Raw genomic sequence first — 22518 nt, forward strand, 5'->3', positions numbered from 1 at the left:
AAACCTCTGCCTCCCTGGTTCAAGCAATTTTCCTGCCTCATCCTCTTGAGTAGCTTGGATTACAGATGCCTGCCCCCAAGCCCTACTAATTTTTGTATTTTTAGTACAGAAAGAGTTTCATCATATTAGTCAGGCTAGTCTTAAACTCCTGACTTCAGGTGATCCACCCGCCTCGGCCTCCCAAAGTGCTAGGATTACAGGCATGAGACACCATGCCTGTCTCTATTATTTGATTTTTAATACAGAGTTTTGAGAATTTTCAGTCAGTGATTTGTACTCTAATCTTTAATATTTCCTTCTATTTACTGTAGGTTTATTTTGCTCTTTTTTAAAAAATTATTTTTAGATCTTTCCTTTTTTCTAATGAAGCAGTTTTATAAATTCGCTTCTCCACATTGCTTTAGCTGCATCCACAAACTTAGATTTTTTCATTCAGTTCTGTGTGTTTTTAAATTTTTGACACTCTTTGATCCATGCATTATTATGCATTATTGTTTAATTTCCAAGTGTTTGGAGATTTTCTGTTAGTGATTTCTTTCTAGTTTCATTCCATTATGGCTAGAAAATATATTCTCTCTGTTTTCAATTATTTTAGATTTGTTAATATTTTTTTTGTGACCCAGGGTCAGTTGTGGTGAATGTTGAATGGGTGCTTGAAAAGAATGTTTTCTACTGTTGTTGGGTAGAGTGTTAATTGCTGATTCGATCTGTTGGTTGATGGTCAGTATTTCTAGATTCCTGCTGATTTTCTGTTAATTAGTTCTGTGAATTGCTGAAAGCAGGATACTGAAGTAACCAACTATGATTAAGGATTGCCAGTATCTCCTTTTAGCTTTGCAAGTCTCTACTTCATGTACTTTTAAGCTCTTGTTTGGTGCATACACATGTAGGATAGCTATATCTTCTTGACAGAGAGTAATGTTTGTCCTTTTTACTTTTCTTTGCTCAGAAGTCCATTTAGTCTACTTTATCTGATAGTAATATAGCCATTCCTGCTTTTTTGGATTAACGTTTGCATGATATATCTTTTTCTATCCTATCACTTTCAACCTACCTATGTTGTTATGCTTGAAGTGAATTTCTTACAAAGTTTCTTCTATATTTCAGTTGGGTTTTATTTTTAAATTGGTATATTAGGCCATTTATATTTAATACAATGATGATATGCTAGAGCTTAAGTTAGCCATTTTATTTTTGTGTTTGTTTCTCTGTCATTCTTCTGTTTCTTTTATCTTGCTTTTCATTTTTTTTTAACATATTGCATTTTACAGTTTTTTTTAGTGGTTCCTTCATACAATACCATATACATTTGTAACTTATGACAGCCTACTGTTTTTGACATTTTACCCCTTCAAAGGAAATGCAGAACTCTTCCATTTAGATCTCTTTATCCGCCTCATTTCTGAAATATATTTTGTTTTAGATGTTTCCTCTAGATACATTGAATATCACATTAGGTAGTGTTATAACTTTTGATTCAATCATAAAATGAGATTTTTAAAGCCCATAAGGTGAAGAATAGTCTATTATTATTACTCTGGTTTTTACTCATTCTTTTCCTCTTTCCTTTCTGAATGTCCTAACCTTCTTCTGTTATTATTTTCTTTTGGTTAACAAGAGCTTCCTTTAACTATTCTTTAAAGGCGGATGTGCTAGCAACAAATTGTCTTAATCCTTTATCTGGGAATGCCTTTATTTCCCCATTATTTCTGAAAGATTGTTTCATCATATATAGGATTCAGGGTTGATATTTCTTTTAGCACTTGAAAATATTATGCGTCTTCCTTTTGGCCTTCATAGTTTCGGATGGGAAAACACTGTCATTCAAATTAGTATTTACTTATAGGTAATGTGCAATTTCCCTTGTTGTCAAAATTTTTTTCTTTGTCTTTTGTTCTCAGAAGTTTAATCCTAATTTATCTTGGCATGGGTTTCTTTGTATTTATCCTATTTGGGACTTACTCAGCTTCTTGAAACTGTAGGTTTATGTCTTTTGCCAAACTTGTGAAGTTTTAAATCCTATTCCCTTCCTTCTCTCTTTCTGAAATTTTTATGATAGGGAATTTAGATCTTTTATTATTTTCCCACAGAGCCCTGAAGTAGTGTTCATTTTTTTCTATTTTCTCACTGTTGTTCAAATTGAGTAAATTTTATTGGTCTGCTGTCAGATTCATTGATTCTATCTCTACTATACTATCGAGAACACCCAGAAGTTGGCTACATAGAGCTGCTTGGAAGAAGTGGGCTCAGAAAGGGGCAGATTGAGAGACAGACATGTTAGTGACAGCCATAAATTCTCTGAGTGGAGTAAGAAGGAAGAGTAAGGGCTGAGGACAGCTTCTATGAGATGGCATTTGGAGGGTAAAGAGAAAAGAAACCATGGAGCAGGGACTGACTTCTGTGTAGAGTGAGGTTTCTGTTGCCCTGTTGTAATTTGGCTAACTAGAATATTTTATGCTGTTTTCATTTTATTTATTTCTTTTTTTTTAAAGAGGCAGGATCTACGAAAGCATAGTATGTAAATTTTTATTTATTTATTTATTTATATAAAATATGGGGTTTCACCATGATGGCCAGGTTGGTTTTGAACTCCCAACCTCAGGTGATCCACCCACCTCGGCCTCCCAAAGTGCTAGGATTTCAGGCATGAGCCACCGTGCCCAGCCAGTACGTAAATTTTTAAAGAAAAAAAAAAAAGAGGCAGGATCTTGCTCTGTCACTCAGCCTGGAGTTTATTGGTACCAGAATGGCTCACTGCAATCTTGAACTCCTAGGCTCAAGGGATCCTCCTGCCTCAGCCTCTCAAGCAGGTAGGACTAGAGACACAGGCCACCTCACCTGACTAATTTTTTCTTGCTAGGTTGCCCAGGCTGTTCTTGAACTCTTGGCCTCAAGCAGCCTACTCACTCCAGCCTTCCAAAGTGCTGGTATTCCAGGGGTGAGCCACCTCACCTAGATGTTATGCTAATTTATTGATATGGTGCCTCTCTCTGCTTTGTACAATCAAACATATGACAAAATGATTGCAGTTCTTAAGCCTTAACAAGAACTTAGTGTGCTCTTATAAAAAAACTGAGACCTAGAGTGTGAAATACATTGCTAAGGTCACAAGACTATGATGTGGTAGAATGGCAACCAAACTCTAGAGTATTATTTTCTCTTAACTTTTTTTTTGTTGCTCCAGCAGGCATTTATTGAACACCCTTTTGGGTGCATTATAGGATAGAAGGGAACATAAGATACTGAAGTTGCCTATAGTTTTAGTGGAAAGATAAAGACATAGGAAATAGCCAGGGAGCAGTGGAAGGCCCAATAGGTGGCACACAGAATGAGTCTAGTTAGTGATTGCATGAGAGGAGTGAAGGGGGTCCAGGAGGGCAGGGGGCCTGGTTTCATGGATGAGTCCAGACTCAAGCCTGAAAAGATAAGTATAAAATGAGGAAATGAGAAAACATTTGAGAAGAAGAGGTATATAAACCATGTTTTTAACAACCTACATATCAAAGCCTGTTCATTCTTATTGGCTCATTTTTTTATGCATCCCTATAAAATGAATGATTTAGTAGGCCATCAGTCTTGTGCTTGTGTGAAAAGAGGCTTTCCAGAGCCAGTTAACCTCAGAAACATAAACCTGTTGAATACAGACAGCATTCATTCATTCATTCATTCAGCCAGCATCCCTTTACTGAACAGCAGCTATGTACCAAATACAATACCAGGTATTAGAGATACAAATTGAACAAGACAGGTCTCTTGCTATTAAGAAACCAATAATACAGAAATAACATTATTCTATTCTTAGAAAAATGTAAAGTATATAATTGTGTGCTTTATAAACTACTGACAGTTTGTGGAACATTTGTAGAAATTAATCACATCAGAAGACTTACCAAAAATGTCAATCAGGAGTTCATCAGATTAGAAATAAGGCTATCTTTGGTCATGATGCAATAAGGTAATAAAATAAGGAAATAATCAAAGAGGAACAATTTACCCCTCTCACACCAAAACCTCTCTTAACTTTTGAGTCAAAGAAGAAATTAACCCCAAATACAGAGTATCTAGAAAACAACATAGCTCAGTCTATGGAATGTCACTAAAATTGTTCTTGATGAAAAATTTATAGCCTAACATCACTTCTGACGTTAGAAAACAACTTACCTGTTTATTAAAATTTTGAGCAAATTCACTTATGAAACTATGTGGGTCTGGTGTTTTTCCAGGGAAAATCAACCTACAGAATGCAAAAGAAATAAAGATCAAAGCAGATATGAATTAACTAGAAAATATGAAAGAAAAACCAGAATTGGCAAATGCATACAAAGTTGATTTTTTGCCAAAATCAGTAAAACAGAGATAACATGGGCTAACTGCATTAAAAGGGGAAAGGGGAAAACTCACTAATCCAGAAGATTAGAAATGATAAATGACAAATAATAACAGATGCAGAGGAAATTAAAATAATCATAAATAGTACTTGGTGAAATTTTCAGCAAAGAATTTTGACAATCTAACTGAAGTAAATGATTTTCTAAGAACATATGAGTCACCAAACGTTGATACTGATGGAACTATTAGACAGCCTAAGTAAACAATACCCATGGAAGAAAGTTAGCAAAGAAAGAATTTTCCCTGGAAAAACACCAGACCCACATAGTTTCATAAGTGAATTTGCTCAAAATTTTAATAAACAGGTAAGTTCTAAACTTAAAGATATTTCCATGAAAAGGAAGGCTTTCAAATTATATTTATGAACAGCAAAATACTAATACCATAACCTGACAAGTTAGACAGAACAATAACATACTATAAGCTATTCTTATTTTTAAATATCAATGTAAATATAATAAGCATTAACATACATAATTCAATAACATATCAAAAGCATGATAAACCCAAACCAGATGGGCTTTACCCTAAAAGTGTAGGGATGGTTCCGTCTTCAGAAATGTGTTAGGAAAATTTATATTTGTAGATCAAATATGTCAAAGCTCAGTAGTTGCAAATAAGGCAGTTAACAAAATTCAAAAATATTTCTAGTAAATACTTTTATAGAAAATAGGGCAAGGTGATTTTTTTAAATGTTATGTAGTATGTATGTGTGTGTGTGTATTTGTAATCAAAAGGCAGCATGAGGCTGGGTGTGGTGACTCACACCTATAATCCCGGCACTTTGGAAGGCTGAGGCAGGAGGATTGCTTGAGTCCAGGAGTTTGAGAGCAGCCTCGGCAGCACAGTGAGACCTCATCTCTACAACAACAACAAAAATAGCTGGTCATGGTGGTGTGCACCTGTAGTCCCAGCTGCTCAGGAAGCTGAGGTAGAAGGATGTCTTGAACCTGCAAAGTCAAGGCTGAAGTGAGCTGCAATCATGCCACTGCACCCCAGCCTGGGCGACAGAGCAAGACTCTGTCTCACACACACAAAAAGGCAAAAAAACAAAAACTAGCGTCATACTTAGTAATGAAACAACAAAAGAAAATTCCATTTAAAGTTAAGATTAAAACAAGACAAGCTACCTACTATCACCATCACTATATAATAATATTTGGATTCTAGACTCATGGTTAGTAAATCATCACCTGTAAGCCAACTGCCTGTATTTGTTTTGTTTTTTTTGAGACAGAGTCTTACTCCGTTGCTCAGGCTGGCGTGCAGTGGCACAATCTCAGCTCACTGCAGTCTCGCCTCCCAAGTTCAAGCGATGCTCATGCCTCAGCCTCCAGAGTAGGCTGAACTACAGGTGCGAGCCCACACCGGGCTAATTTTTGTATTTTTAGTAGAGAAGGGGTTTCACTATGTTGGCAAGGCGTGGTCTTGAACTCCTGACAGGTGATCCACATGCCTCCACCTCCCAAAGTGCTGAGATTATAGATATGAGCCCTGGTGCCTGGCCCATGCTTTTTAAATAAAATTTTATTAGAGCACAGCTTTGCCCAGTCATGTATGTATTGTCTGTGGCTACTTTTCATGCCACAGCTTCAGAAATGAGTAGTTGTGACAGACGTTGTATGTCATAAAGCCTAAAATGCTTACTATCATTTTATGGAGATAGTTTGCCTGTCTCTGTTCTAGACAATACTAATAGATAAATAAAAGAAATTAGAGATAGAATTATTGAAAGGAGGAAGCAAAATTATTATTATTTTCGGAGAATGCATAGGAAAACCAAGATGATCAACTGAATGGAAAATAGAAACAATACAGCTCGATAAGATGGATAGTCACAAAATAAACTTAAAAATAATTTGCTTTCTGATTTGCAGACACACGGTTATAGTGGAAGAAAAGCTCCCATTTAGAAAAACACAGAAAAGAAATGCTTATGAGTCTATATGATATGAATAAATTATGGAATAAATAAATAAGGGAGAATTTCCTGTACTGAATTCCAAATACTGCGTGTAGATGCTTCCCTTCCGAGGAGTTGGGACATAATGCCCCACCTCTTAAGTGTGGACTGTGCATAGTGACTTCTTTCCAAAGCTCACAGTAGGGAAAGCGGGGGGAAAGAATAGCTTCACAGTGGAGAAGCCTGATAGACTGGACTGCAGCGTCAGCTGAGTGATCAAGGTTGACATCAACAGTGATGTCATGTTGACAGCAGGTCCCTTGATGTAATGTGATGAGAATGGCACTTTATGTCTCATTCTTCCTCCTACAAACCTACAACCCGTGTCTATGTGGAAAACATCAAACAAACCCAAATACAAGGACATTCTGTTAAGTACTTGACCATTACACGTTAAAACTGTCAAGATCATAAAAATCTAGGAATGTCTGAGAAACTGCCCCAACCAAGAGAAGCCTAAGGAGACATGAAAACTAAATGTTGTATGGTATTCTGGTAAAAACTAAGGAATTCTGAATAAAACTATGGACTTTAATAATGACATGTTAATATTGGTTAATTGTATTGTATTGTACATTGTGACAGATGTCTCACAACTTTTGTGTTTCTGTTTTTGATTTGTTTGTAACTTTTGTGTTTCTAAAATTAAAGTAAAATGTTTATTTAAATAAAAAAATACCAAAAATTGAATGTGAAACCTCAGGTGCATAGGTTGTCCTCAGTAAACTTCCCCAGTCATGTACATGTAAATATATTTTTTTGAAAAGTTTTAAAAAATTAATCTAAAAAAATAAACGTGAGGATGAATGGGAAAAAATTTTTGAAGAGTAATGAGGAGGGATTCTATTATATTTCTATCTAAAACATGTTATAAAGATATTTTAATCAGAATAGCTTGTTACTTGAGAAGTTAAGCATTTGAAATGTAAAATAATAAAACTCAAAATCAAAGTTAAATACATTTAGAATTTTTATATGATAAAGAAGCGTTTCAAATTAGTGAAGAAAAGATGGACTGATCAAGAAATATTATTGAGACATCTGATTCACAATTTAGAAATTTAGCTGCATACCGTGTTTCTTTCACCAAAACAAACTCCAGATCAAATATTAAATGTAAAAAAGCACATCAAACCACAGCACTAAACAAACGTGAATAAATAAATGTATTCTTGATATGTGGGAAACTTTTTACAGTCAGAAAGTGAAATTCAATAGCTGTAAAGTGAAATATTGATGAACACGTTTACATAGATACTTCAAACTTCTCATTGAAAAAAATACAAAGCAATACAAAAAATGAAAGGGGGTGTATACAAATAAAGGGCTAAGTTTGTTTTTTTGTTTTTTCTTTTTTTCTTTTTAATTTTTTTTTCTTTTAAGACGGGGTTTCACCGTGTTGGTCAGGCTGGTCTTGAACTCCCGACCTCAGGTGATCTGCCTGCCTTGGCCTCCAAAGTGCTTGGATTACAGACGTGAGCCACCACACCCGGCCCAGTTTGTTTTTTTAATCAAGTGTTCTAACAAATTTTTTAATACAAATCTCTCCCCAAATAAAAGTGTAACTCTTTAGTAAATGGCAAATGAAACTGCCATTCTCATTTGTTCTTTGTGGGGATAGAAATTGTTGCGACTTCTTTGAGGGCCACTTGTGGTATTTACAGAGCTTTCAAAAGTTTGCTTTTCTTTTTCTTTCTTTCTTTTTTTTTTTTTGATATGGAGACTCACTCTTGTCACTTAGGCTGTAGTGCAGTGGCACCATCTTGGCTCACTGCAACCTCTGCCTCCCAGGTTCAAGCGATTCTCCTACCTCAGCCTTCCGAGTAGCTGGGGTTACAGGTGCTTGCCACCATACCTGACTAATTTTTATATTTTTAGTAAAGATGGGGTTTTGCTATGTTGGCGAGACTGGTTTTGAACTCCTGACCTCAGGTGATCCACCTGCCTTGGCCTCCCAAAATGCTGGGTTTAGAGGCATGAGCCACCGCGCCCAGCCTGAAGGTATGCTGTCTTTGACCTAGCACTTCCACTGCTAGGAATTTCACCAAAGTGTAGGTGGGTAAATGAGCAAGAATGTTCACTTCAGCATTGCCGGTAATAGCAAAGTTCTGAAAACCACCTAAGTGTCTCTCATGAGGGGCCAGGATATGTGCATTCTGTTGCACCATTCAGTGGAATTCTATGCCACCTTTAAAAAGAATGAGGCTGGCTGGGGGCAGTGGCTCACACCTGTAATCCCAGCACTTTGGGAGTCTGAGGGAGGCAAATCACCTGAGATCAGGAGTTCGAGACCAGCCTGGCAAACATGGTGAAACCCTCATCTCTACTAAAAATACAAAAATTAACCAGGTGTGGGTTGCTTGTAATTCCAGCTACTCAGGAGGTTGAGGCAAGAGAATTGCTTGAATCCAGGAGGTGGAGGTTTCAGTGAGCCAAGATCACACCATTGCACTCCAGCCTGGGCAACAGAGCAAGACTCTGTCTCAAAAATAAATAAATAAAAATAAACAAAAAATAAAAAGAATGAGGTAGACCAAATGTAGGCGAAGCTCTTAGGTACAGTATCAGCTGAAGAAACAAAGTACAATGCTCATATGCATTTGCCCTTATTGCCTTAAAATATTTTCTGGAGCAATTCATAATACTTTTTTTTTTTTTTTTGAGATGGAGTTTCGCTCCTGTTACCCAGGCTGGAGTGCAATGGCGCGATCTCGGCTCACCGAAACCTCTGGCCTCCTGGGTTCAGGCAATTCTCCTCCCTTAGCCTCCTGAGTAGCTGGGACTACAGGCACACGCCACCATGCCCAGCTAATTTTTTGTATTTTTAGTAGAGATGGGGTTTCACCATGTTGACGAGGATGGTTTCAATTCTTGACCTCGTGATCCACCCGCCTCGGCCTCCCAAAGTGCTGGGATTACAGGCATGGGCCATCGTGCCCGGCCCATAATCCTTTTTTAACACTGGTTGCCTTGGAGGAGAAAGAGTCCAAGTGGAGGACTGATGGGAAGAGAATTTGCCTCTTCATTTGCTATTTTTTTGATATTGACTTTTTTTTTTTTAAACGATGTAACTATTAGCTTATTAATTATTAAAATTATGAAGGCCAGGCACAGTGGCTCACACTTTTAATCCCAGCACTTTGGGAAGCTAAGATAGGAGGAGAATTACATGAGCCCAGGAGTTTGAGACCAACCTGGGCAACAAAATTAAACCGCATCACTACAAAAAAATTAAAACTTACCCCGATGTGGTGGTGTGCACCTGTAGTCCCAGCTACTTGGGAGGCTGAGGTGGGATAATGGCATGAGCCGGGCATGTTGAAGCTGCAGTGAGCTGTGATCGTACCACTGCACTCCAGCTTGGGTGTCAGAGTGAGACCCTATCTAACAAAAAACAAAACAAAAACAGAAATATAAAATTATGAGAAGAAATTGGAACAAAGTACAGATAACCTTTTTTCAATAAGCATTACAAAGTTTTAAAATGTAGGTTGCTTGAGTCCTAACTTACTGACTATATAATTAGAATTTTTGAGTTATTGAGTTAAATTTAGCCCAAAGCAGGTTAATGTGTTACCTGCTTCCCCCCCGCCCGACCCCAGTCAAATATATAGATTCAGGTAAACTTTTTGAAATACTGAACTATGAGTCCATGAGTCACAGTTCGTGGATTCTTATGGACTTGAAGGACATGTAGGGTTCCGGGGAACCCAGGTTAGAAATCACAGTTATAACATGAAGAGCACTGGGCTGGGGCAGTCAGAGGATGAAGGCTAGCTGACTGTTGGCCACAACAAACTAGCTAGCTGTGTGACCTACCCTCTCAGCCTGAGTTTTCTCTGTGAAATGAGACTATGGGTAAATAGAGGTGGTAAAAGACCCTTCTAGCAACCAAATTCTGTGATTTATGAATATGGTAACATGTAAACTTATAATGGCACCAAGGTGATTGTCAGGACTACAGTAACCTGCTAATGTAAGCACTGTTCTTCAAGTCACAGTTTCAGGGCCAAAATACCATTACCCCCAGGTCCTCAGGTAATTCTCCTCAGTAGATGATATTCTACTGAGGCTGGCGATTGCTTCAACCCGTGGGGTAGTGAGTGCAGAGTTTCTTTTTCTCACCATCTTTAGTCTTCTGGGTATTCCTCATTCTTCCCCCTCTCTCAGGAGAATCTCTTGCCTCATATTCCTCTTCTTCTTCCTGATGTATCACTGCCTCTGCCCTGTCTGACATTAGGAAAAGTGTTTTATTGTGCTCAAGTATGGGAAACAGAGTACCTTCTTTGGAATAGTATCCAATATGAATAATTCTTTGAAACATTTTTCTCTGCATGTCTGTATCTTAGTCAACTTTCAGCTTCCCCCTACTTGAGGAGAGTGGGGCGTGTAGATAATCCAAATGTCATCTATATTTGGCTTTTAGAGTATGTTTTCTACTTAGCTGTGAGTTCTGGATAAATCTGTGATTCTGGGAACTGACTTTAAACAAAATCATGAAGCTTTGCAGTGAAGACACATCTGACTCACAAGTAAGTTGAATGCTTTCCAAGGGCCCATTTTCTTGTTTAGAACTTGCTCAACTCTTTCCTACAGTAATGCTGTGCTTGGTTCAATCGGCCACTTTCTCTCAGAACCTGGCAAACTGACCATTCTGATATCCTCTCCTGTTAAGAGATGGTATTTCAAAAGCCTCTTTGTCTTTTTATTTGTAATTCATGCAAAGTTGAATAAATAATATGAAACATCATTTCAGTAAGTGGTTGGGGGGGAGACATTATCAAGACAATTAAGTAGAATGTGTTTTTTTTTTTTTTTGAGACGGAGTTTCGCTGTTGTTACTCAGGCTGGAGTGCAATGGCGCGATCTCGGCTCACCGCAACCTCCACGTCCTGGGTTCAGGCAATTCTTCTGCCTCAGTCTCCTGAGTAACTGGGATTATAGGCATGTGTCACCATGCCCAGCTAATTTTTTGTATTTTTAGTAGAGACGGGGTTTCACCATGTTGGCCAGATGGTGTCGATCTCTTAACCTCATGATCCACCCGCCTCGGCCTCCCAAAGTGCTGGGTAGATTGTGTTTTTTACCTACTGACAATAAGCAAGAAATCAAAATTTCATAATCATCTCTGACTCATGTGAGTTGACTTATATTTATGGCCTGAGACAGCTTTTAATGAAGAATGGCCAAAAAATAGTACTCAAATTTGCTCACATTAGATAACAATCGATTACTTCTTCCTTTGAGCCCCCATAGCAAGAATATATTTTTTCAATGTAGCAGTTTTAATCATCTAACCTACAGTAGTATAGCATAGCATAGCATAGCACAGTACAGTACATGTTTTAAATGGGAGGATGGGCGCTATCTTTATTCATCCTTAAGTTCCTGACACCTGGCTCAAGGTTTCAGGTGATCGGTGTTCATCTGGTATTTGTTAAATGTGGGATTTCTCTCCTGAGTGTGGGATTAACCCTTGAGTCCTTAGGACTCCCTGCTGCTTCTCAGTATCTCACACACCTTTTGCTAGTCGCAAGAGAAAAAAGAAAAACAAAAAACGTTGCATCTTCAACCACCTTCACTTAAAATGCATACACTTTTCACTTAGAAAAGTGCTCAGAAGGCTGGGTGTGGTGCAGTGGCTCCTGCCTGTAATCCCATCACTTTGGGAGGCTAAAGTGGGTGGGCACTTAAGCCCAGGAGTTCAAGAGCAGCCTGGCCAACATAGTAAAACCCTGTCTCTACTAAAAATACAAAAATATAGCTGGGCATGGTGGAGCACACCTGTAATCCTAGCTACTCAGGAGGCTAAGGATGCAGTGAGCCAAGATCACACCACTGCACTCCAGCCTGGGTGACAGTAAGACTCTGTAAAAAAAAAAAAAAAAAGAGAAAGTGCTAAGAAAATACTGTAATGTGCATATGAATGAACTGGGGATCTTGTTAAAATGCAGATTTCGATTCAGCAGTTCTGAGAAGAGGCTAAGATTCTTCATTTGTAATAACAGCCCATGAGATGTCTAGACCACACTGTGAGTATCAAGAACTTCAAGCTGACTTGTGTAAGTTGTTAATTGACTGAGTTTAAGCAGGGAGGAAAGACATGGTTTAGCTTTCCAGTGAGTATGTCATTTAATATTTCTTACACACAGAGAAAGGGTGAGGAAGGGTTAACAGGGGTCCGTGTGAATGATGTTCAGCAGGTGAGAAAGGGAACTAAAGAAGCTGGCTGGATCTTGCTTTATGTGCTGTGCCCTAGCTCAGCAAACTGATCTGGAGTGCGGGTAGGGTGGGCAGGGTCAACTGCTAAAACACAGTTTACTGCAGGGGTGAGACAGCAGCTGTTTAACATCTCCCCCAACACCACATCTCCTCTGAGGACTAGAAACATAAGAATGTATTGTATTCAAAAGAAATGGTCAGGAATGGTAGTTCAGACCTGCCTGTCTCAAATACGAATTGCCAAGTTGAGAAGTTACCCAAGACATTAGTACAAGTAATTGCATTACTTTTCTTCTGCAAAGATGTGTTTATCTGTCTCATTTGTCACAATTTATGTACATACATTTTCTGGTCTTCTGTTTCCTAGAATTTTCTTAGAAATATGCTGTGTGTGTGTGTGCGCGCGTGCGTGCGTGTGCGTGTGCGTGCTCCTCTGGGGCTCTTTGTCTGTGTGTCATTTGAAAGAAAATGTAAAGCTCTTTTAAAAACCTTTTTTATGGCCGGGCGCGGTGGCTCAAGCCTGTAATCCCAGCACTTTGGGAGGCCAAGGCGGGCAGATCACGAGGTCAAGAGATCGAGACCATCCTGGTCAACATGGTGAAACCCCGTCTCTACTAAAAATACAAAAAATTAGCTGGGCATAGTGGTGCATGCCTGTAATCCCAGCTACTCAGGAGACTGAGGCAGGAGAATTGCCTGAACCCAGGAGGCGGAGGTTGTAGTGAGCTGAGATCATGCCATTGCACTCCAGCCTGGGTGACAACAGTGAAACTCTGTCTCAAAAAAAAAAAAAATCTTTTTTATTTTATTTTTATTTTTTGAGATGGAGTCTTGCTCTGTTTTCCAGGCTGGCATGCAGGGGCTCGATCTTGGCTCGTTGCAACCTCTGACTCCCGGATTCAAGTGATTCTCCTGCCTCTATCTCCCTAGCAGCTGGGATTACAGGCACCTGCCACCACTCCCAGCTAATTTTTGTCTTTTTTGTGGAGATGGGGTTGGGTTTTACTATGTTGGCCAGGCTAGTCTTGAACTCCTGACCTCAAGTGATCCGCCCACTTCAACCTAAAGTGCTAGGATTACAGGCGTGAGCCAACACACCCAACATTTAAATCTTTTTTTTTTTGATAGCCTTTTGCATTTCAGGTTTCTTGAAGTATCTCTGCTTGTTTGCTTCTGTATCCAAGATTGTAATGGGCAGCAGGCTCCATTATGGGAGAAAGTGATAGCAGATGGATCTGTCTTACATAACAGGTGTCATTTTCATCATCTCTTCATGGTAATCGAATTGGTTGAAGATACGTATAAATTCAACTAGATACACTTTCAAAAACATCACTTGCCAGTGCAGTGGCTCACACTTATAATTCCAGCACATTGGGAAGGCTGAGATGGGAAGATTGCTTGAGGCCAGGAGTTTAAGACCAGCCTGGGCAATGTAGCAAGGTGTGGTGGCATGCACCTGTAGTCCTTGCTTCAAGGAGGACTGAGTCAGGAGGCTTGCTTGAGCCCACCCGTTCCAGTGAGCTAATTAGCCAGGCATGGTGGTGGGTGGCTGCAATCACAGTTATTTGGGAGGCTAAGGCAAGAGAATCACTTGAACTCAGGAGGCAGAAGTTGCAGTGAGCTGAGATTGCACCATGGCACTCCAGCCTGGGCGGCAGAGCAAGCGCTGTCTCAAAAAAATTGTTATTATTTTTTTGAGACGGAGTTTCACTCTTGTTACCCAGGCTGGAGTGCAATATTGAGATCTCGGCTCACCGCAACCTCCGCTTCCTGGGTTCAGGCAATTCTCCTGCCTCAGTCTCCTGAGTAGCTGGGACTACAGGCATGCGCCACCATGCCCAGCTAATTTTTTGTATTTTTAGTAGAGACGGGGTTTCACCTTGTTGACCAGGATGGTCTCGATCTCTTGACCTCGTGATCCACCCACCTTTGCCTCCCAAAATGCTGGGATTATAGGTGTGAGCCACCGCGCCCAGCCGGATTTTTTTTTTTAAAGGGTTACAGTGAGCTGTTTTTGTGCCACTGCGTTCCAGCTTGGGTAACAGAGCAGGACACTGTTTCTTTAAAAAAAAAAAAAAAAACAACACAACTTTTTTTTCTAAAACACTTGTGATTGCCATTTCATGACTGCATACTGTAACTACTCAATTTAGCCTTCCTTTCATCTGAAATAGTGTCCTTTGCTGCATCTGCATTTAAGCTGCCCCAAAGCTCAACTAAATTAACCCCTCCAAAAGTAAAGGAGATAAATCAGTTAATCTGAGGGAAGCCTGACCAAGGCATTCATGTATTAAAAATATGTGGAATACTCCCTGCACATGTGACACTAGAAATCCTACAGCTTCCCTGCAAAGTGGCCGTAGTTTTCATTTCAATGATAGGAAAGTGAGGCCCAGAGAGTCAAAGAACATGGAGCACTAAGTGTTATTTGAGGCAGTTTTTTCAAAAAAGTCATGGAGATACATTACTCAGAGCCTCTCCCTCACACCCTGCAGATAGAGCTCTGCATCTTGGCATCTGTAAGTTGTTTCCTTTGGGCTTTTTAAAAAATCTTCCTGAATTGTGGAATGGGATAGTTTCAGTTAAAATATCCATTTTAAAAAACCATGACCGGCCAGGTGCGGTGGCTCACGCCTGTAATCCCAGCACTTTGGGAGGCCGAGGTGGGTGGATCACGAGGTCAAGAGATCGAGACCATCCAGGTCAACATGGTGAAACCCCGTATCTACTAAAAATACAAAAAAATTAGCTGGGCATGGTGGCACATGCCTGTAGGAGGCTGAGGCAGGAGAATTGCCTGAACCCAGGAGGCGGAGGTTGCCGTGAGCAGAGATCGCGCCATCGCACTCCAGCCTGGATAACAAAAACAAAACTCCGTCTCAGGAAAAAAAAAAAATATATATATATATATATATCTCATTTTGCTCTAAGTGGTGTCTTATTGGACTAAATGATTTCTTAGTTCTTCTCTGGGACTTCAATTTTGTGTTTTGAGTTTCTTATCCATCTGAAAGCCATATATTTGGGTTAAATCAATGAACTCTTTATTAGCAATAGGTGTCTTTGTAGAATTTCTAGTAGTTTGGAAGGAGTTGAATGTAGTAGAATCATAGCACGTATTTCAGCTGCTTTATTAGCATTCTCGCTAAGGGGAGTTTATTGTTCCAGTTTTAGTCATTATAATACAGCCCTGTTTAATATTGCATGATCTGTGGGTTGCCATAAACTTGGTACAAATTGGAGTGCTGATATAACATGAAATGAAGCGCCTTGTCTGAATGTGTCTTTTGTTTTGCATTTAACAAATTAGTATGTTGACATTTGTCACTGATGGATTTCATTATTTGCTGAAAGGGTTTTAGGGGGTTTGACAGCATGAATGGTTTGTCTTACAGACTTTCGAGAATTGATAAAAGCATCTTTGTTCTTTGTACAAAAGCACAACAGATATCGTATTGATGGACACACAGAAAGGGATGGCTGTGTAGCTGCAACATAAAATAAACCAAGAAAATAATTTTCGAGTTGCTACTTACTCTTTTATGTGATTTCTTCTTCTCATCCTTTTTTTCCTGATTAAAGAATGAGTTTTGTTCAATTAAAGAATGAGTTTCGTTCATCTCAATAACAAGCTCAAGAGCGATCAATAATCTTTCAGTAAAGTTAAAATTGGCTTCTTTAAGCTCTACTTATATATTGTTTAAGGCAGATTATTTTAAAACATAAACACAGTCATGGTTGGGATTGCATTAAATAACTGTTCAAATCCTCAGATAACAGAGGGTGAGATGGGGGAGCAAGCAACTAAGAGTTGCATAAAATAAAAAAGATGAAAATTTTGATTTCAAATTCTAGTTTTATCAAAATGTAAATATACATGTTCTTCTTTCATGTAGTTACGTTTAGAGGGATAGCCTCAGCATTCAAATGTACCTTCTTGTATATACCGATGAGCCCTTATTGGAAGTTGCTCACCTCACATGTTTGCCCCAGTCTTGTTAAAACCTGTTATCAAATATACTCTGGAAAACACACACCCTCATGCTCACATTCACAGAGGACTTCCAGTAAAGCCTTGCTAGAAAATGACAAACAATGAAATCTATCAATGATCAGATGATAACACCCATCACTAACAACTGCCAACACTCAGACTAAAGCAGTCAGACACTGTGAGGAACCATCCATCATCCCTGTCATTTCTCCAGGGAGTGCAGAAGGGGCTGGGGGGAGGGGGCTGGGGCTCTGCAGTGGACAGAAGCGACAGCAGATCATGCAGCAGAATGCAGATATGACCTCAAGTTTCTACTGTGAAAATGTGAGAACCAAGACAGGGAAAGAAATGAATAGCTAAATAAAGAATAAAAATATATAGAATTTTTTTTATCGGCTGGGCCCAGTAGCTCATGCCTATAATTTCAACACTTTGGGAGGCTGAGGTGGGAGTATCACTTAAGCCCAGGAGTTCAAGACCATGCTGGACAACATAGTGAGACCCTGTCTCTGGCTGGGCACAGTAGCTTGCTTACACATGTAATTCCAGCACTTTGGGAGGCCAATTAGCTGGGCTTGGTGGCACCTCCTGGATTCAAGCAATTCTCCTGCCTCAGCCTCCTGAGTAGCTGGGATTACCGGTGTGCGCCACCAAGCCCAGCTAATTTTGTATTTTTAGTAGAGACGAGGTTTCTCCATGTTAGTCAGGCTGGTCTCGAACTTCCAACGTCAGGTGATCTGCCCGCCTCGGCTGGGAGTACAGGCATGAGCCACCGCGCCTGGCCAGCACTGCCCACTTTCTATGTCCTGTTTGCCCAACCCAGTCTTGGACTTAGGTGTGTATTCTTTGAATGAAATCACCTGGTGAACCACAGACACGGAGCTGTTCCCCCCATGTGCTCCTCCAGCTGATATTAGAAAGGAGAGCTGGACCTGAGTTTTTGGCTCTGCTGCATCACTGGCTTTCTATTCCAGGTCGGTCTTTTCCTCTTTCTGAGCCTTTGTTTCTCACTTGAAGGGAACAAAAGTCCACAACCTTCACAAAGCTATTGACATTCAACTAAAAAGAGAGAAAAGATGGATATGAAGGGCCTCTAGACATAAGGTTATTACTAATTTCCCAAGGAAAGCACAGTCTTATGAGTGACATCACTGTATTTTAAAATCAGACACACTGGTTTCCTGCAGACATAGGGAAGACCCACACCTGCAGGCATGTGTGGAGCATGTGAACAGCCCTGCTCTGGGATTTCTGCACAGTGCTTCTCAGGCTTCTCTGCAGAGTAGGAAACTGAAGAACTGAGAGACCCAGGGGCTGGTCTCCAGATCAAGTGAGACTTGCAGCTGCTGTGTTTCAAGGAGAGCTCTATTCTGTATGTATGTTGACCTCAGAGACCAGCCAGGAGAAGGCTGGCTGGGTGGGCACAGAGTCAAGCAGCGGGGGACAGAGTCATACATCAGGTTGTTTCCTGTGGGAAAAGGTGTCAGGAGGAAAGGCCTGCCTGGTTTTTTGTCCCTTTACACACATGCATGTGTGCACACACATATGCACACCCTCCCCCACACCAGCCTCCCCAGAGCCTCTTCCCCAGCAACACCTCCAGCCTCAGGGTATCAGTAGTAGAGCCCAGTTCTCCTTCCAGGCATATGGGAGCCTCCCTTGGAGCAACCCCTCTTCAGACTAGAATTTGAGGCATGACCCTCTCAACAGCTGACCAAGGTGCAGGCAGCTAGCTGGCTTTGGGAAGGCAGCATGGCCTACAGGGTGGGCTGCCTGGCAAATCCAAGGGCAAGATTAGTCCCCAGTCTGCCCTGTTTCCTCATTCGCCCTTTGGAGGTATAGGTTACACTAAGTGCCCTTCAAATTTCTTTCCAGCTCTATTCTTTGAACTCCTGATTTTTTCCTTTCCAGCTTATGGAAATTATTTTCCCCACTTTTCCTGAGAGGGGAAGTGTAAGACACCAGGCTGTCTCTGACAACTGCCAAAGTGGCTGCTTTTAATGGAAAGTCAGCCTCCTTCTCGGGTTGCTTAACGGAGCAGAAGCTTCTTGAGAACAGAGAAGCCTAATGTTTCCCTCTGGTTTTTTGACGTCATTTGCCTGTGGGTGGGTTCCCATCCGTTGCCACCTCTCCAACCACACTAAATTTTATTGCACAGATTTTAAAAACACACCTTGGTACGGCAGGCCACCGAAAGAAGCAATTTAGTCCCGGAGCCCTGCTGTTAAGCTGTGGCAGAGAGAGCTTTGGTCCAGTCTCTGACTGTGCCAGGATCCCATCCCACAGAGTAAATTCTCCATCCTCCTTCTCTTGGCCCCTCACCAATAAAAGCAGAATGTTCACTTTACACTATCTCATGGGGGATTTGAAGAATCAATTCAAGACACTGACTTGAAAGCATTTATCCATCTAAGGGAGAGTATAAGAGGTAGGGAAGGAAAAAAGGAGCTGACATTTGTGAGATATTTGCTGTGTGCCAGGTACTGGGCTGGCTGCTTGATTTTCATTCTTTCATTTAACTCTGCTTTGTTATCATCATACACAAAACCATCAAATGGTTTAGGCCTCTTAGAGTCTAAAGCTTATCAAGAAGACAGTGGCCATGCAGAGGTAGAGGGGATGTCAGACCTCCCATAAGACCCCAGGAAGCTAAATATCTGTGGCATACTTGACACCATCCATGCGAAGTTAAAAAATCTAATTATGTCCATTTGCAATGTGAAAATATGGGGCTTTGGAAATATATTCACCAATACAAATATGTTGGTGCTTTTGAATGTCAGAGAGTTCAGCTGAGTGACTGCAAATCTCGTCACTGATAAATAACAGACATGTTCATCTTACTCCAATATTTTCCTTTCTAACTTAAAAATAAGTTTGTCATTTCTCCTAGTATAGTTCGAGGTGATTAGTCTTAAAATGTGTTATAGGTGGTAAATTCAGGAAAACTAAACTCAGCCTCCAAAATAAACAATATTCCCCATGACATTTTGGAATAAAAACACACACTCGCTTTGGTCTTGCCTGCTTTGCGGCTTCGTAACGTGAGCAGCGTTCATAGTGAGGCTGTGAATGGAAATCACGCCATACAAAAGCTGTGACTAAGGTCTGTTCTCAGAAGGGGTGAGGTGATGTCTATTAATGTTTTATTTCATACGCTGTAGTGTTTGCAGAAGAAAACAAGCTGTAGTTAAGGTTACGCACGTTGAGCGCCAGCATAACCCAGTTTTTCTTTCTGCCAGGTTCTTTTCACACAGATGTGTTCAACCCAAAGGTGAATTTTTGGAGCCTTAAAAAAAAATTAAAGAATGAATCAGAAAATTTGAAAACAACTAGACAAACCCTTATAGTTATACAACAGTAAAAAAAAGATGACAGCTTTATACTTAGAAAGTATTATTGTGGTTTTTTCCCCTTGTTTGTTATTTTTCTCTCATATGAAAATGATCAACAACCAACCACCAAAACAAAAAGAGCGATTTGGCTGAAACTTAAGGGTAGCCATTCGTCAGCAGAAGTAAAGGCCAAGTATTCCCAGAGAGAAGCCATCATAGTCAACTACTGTGACATCCATCTCAGAAGCTTTCACTACACAGGGTGGCACATGCTGGTGTTGGCCGTAGGTTGCCATAAGCCTCTAGCTTGGGGTGAGTCACCGATTTCAGGCAAGGGGTGTCTGTTGGTTCTGAGGTGACTGGGCCTTTGTAAAAGGGTTTTGAAGGAAATACCTTGCAGACTTAGGGCTGAGTTCGCCATGGCACACGGCAGCTCCCACCACATAGGATGAAGGCTGCAGTTCACTGGGTCTTATTTTCTCATCTGAGAATGAGAGCGGGTGGAGCCTTGAAGAACCCTTCTGGATTGAGTGTCTGGGGATCCCAGAACCAGCCCCACTCTTTCCCAAGCTTCAGCGCTAGCTCATCCGTCCGCCCCAGACTGTCCCCCATTTCGGTTGCGGTGGGACTGCTGTGAGCCAGAGCTGTGCAGGCCTTTGAATGGCAGGTCCCTGCCCAGATGGACACTTCATCCCCTGAACTAGTTTTCTCCTGGGTAGCCCTCTGGACATTCTCACCTTTCTTCTGCACCTCTAGTCCTGCATCAGAAGCAGCCAGTTCTCCTTAGAGAGTCCTACCTGGCAGCTTGCGAACCGACTAGTCCATGCCTCTTCACCTGTGATAAGTGCCTCTGAAGCAGGGTAATCTCTTACCTGGGCCCCGCACTCTGTTGCAGAAGCATTTGGCACCTGTGGCAGTCTGTAGCTGAAACCCTGCTACCTGGTTAGGATACCAGCTTCCTTGCCCTCTGGCTTCCAGGCAAGGGCTGGATCTCAGGCAGCCTTGCAGCATGCAGCACATTCACCGCGGATCTTCCTGGGCTCTCTCAAGGGTAGGACCTGTTAGTACTCCAGTCTCCCTGCTGTGGGCATGCCTCTGCCTTTGCTGTTGACTTGAGGATGTGCTTCTAACCTAAGTGCACCTGGATTCACACCGAGTGCACAAAGGACAGAGGGCCCACCTGTCTAGGGTCCAGCTCTTTTGGAGGACAGAAGAGTGTCTTTTGCCCTGGGGCCATCCTCTGCACTTTTATATGATGAAATGCAGCAGTGTTTCTAATTCTCTGTTGCTTGAGAAGTAATGACATTTCCCTAGATCTTAGGGCAGTTCCTAACACATCTGCAGAGAAAGATCTTGGGGGAGGGGGCAGTCTATTAGGATGAGTCATATGAAATTGCCCATTTTGTGAAGTTGGAAAGGGTCACATATTGCATTTTATATAGCTCAACCTAAAAGTCAAGAAGGTGGAAGAATGTCTGCGCCTCCCCGTGATGTTATGTTTGCCTAATAAGCATGCGAGGGTTTTGCCTAGAGTATGTGGTACAGTATTTGTGTCTATAGCAAAGAGTATTATTGTAGATACTATTATCATTACTACTTAAAGTATTATCACTACTGCTACTTGAGCTCACTTTACAAACAATTGATAAGAAATAGAGGGAAGACTGTCACCTGGAAGACCACAGTGCATTGGCCCTGGCCCCTGGTCTTTCCCTTTGGAACTAGTGGTTTAAAATGAGCTCTTTTCTACCCCCATTCTTGTATTCCTTTTGACATAGAACACCTCTGGCCAATGGGCTTCCTTTCAGAGATAAGAGATGTTGGGTGATCAATGGCCTCAGACAATGTAGCTGTCATAGTTTCATTTTCAAAATGTCATGGCGATAAAAAAAGCCATTTGCTAATAAAAAGGGTGGGATTCATTGCCCAGTAGCATTCACATGTACGCTGTCACTGTCTAACCCACATTTCTTAGAGTAGCCACTGGCTTGGTGTCGTAGCTGAATGATGTCACTTCAAGCATCACGTAATTTTCCAGCTGGCTAGGATGGAAAAGGGGTTTATTATTGTGGCATGTTTTTCACAGCGTCTAAAGAAAATGAAGTAGACAGGGATGTATGGCAGGATTTGTTCTGTTTTTACAGGTGTGTCTGAAGGATACAAGGAGCCTTTCACTTGCAATAGAAATGTGACTGTGGCAAAAGCAAAAATTTTTAAAAAGCTTTTCTCAAGAGATTTACAATATATATGTATAATTAGTGTTGGAAATTGGCCTCGGGTACATTAAACTCAAAGGGCTAGGAGGTGGGCTGCCCAGTCCCTCGTCTCAGTTCTGTTCCTACTGATAGAGCTCTGACTTCACCTTTGCCTCAGTTTCTCCATGTAAAAGATGGAGCTCCCAGGGTATTTGTTGGTTTTTAACTTTTCATTGCAGTGTAATACAGAAAAGTACACATCTTAGCATACAGCTTGTTGGATGCAAAATGTATACATCCCTGTCATTAGCCCCCTGACCAGGAAACACACATGACTAGCACCCTTTTACCCACCCCCATGCAAGGAGCACTGTCCTGACTTCCAGCAGCATAGCTTCCAGCCTAGTGAGACCTGTG

The 22518-nt window shown here is 40.9% G+C and overlaps 1 protein-coding gene and 1 long non-coding RNA gene across 36 annotated transcripts in view; both read left to right on the forward strand.

Moving 5' to 3' along the window:
• LOC144581591 (uncharacterized) overlaps window positions 1-12384 on the forward strand; it is a 65147-nt gene extending 52763 nt beyond the window's left edge. The window contains exon 3 of the long non-coding RNA XR_013532627.1: window positions 12307-12384. This is a non-coding gene — a long non-coding RNA (uncharacterized LOC144581591). The remainder of the gene's footprint in view (window positions 1-12306) is intronic.
• AOPEP (aminopeptidase O (putative)) overlaps window positions 1-22518 on the forward strand; it is a 449451-nt gene that overhangs the window by 185698 nt on the left and 241235 nt on the right. The window lies entirely within an intron of this gene.

Source organism: Callithrix jacchus, chromosome 1 (genome assembly GCF_049354715.1).
Source record: "Callithrix jacchus isolate 240 chromosome 1, calJac240_pri, whole genome shotgun sequence".
Taxonomy (NCBI): Eukaryota; Metazoa; Chordata; class Mammalia; order Primates; family Cebidae; genus Callithrix; species Callithrix jacchus.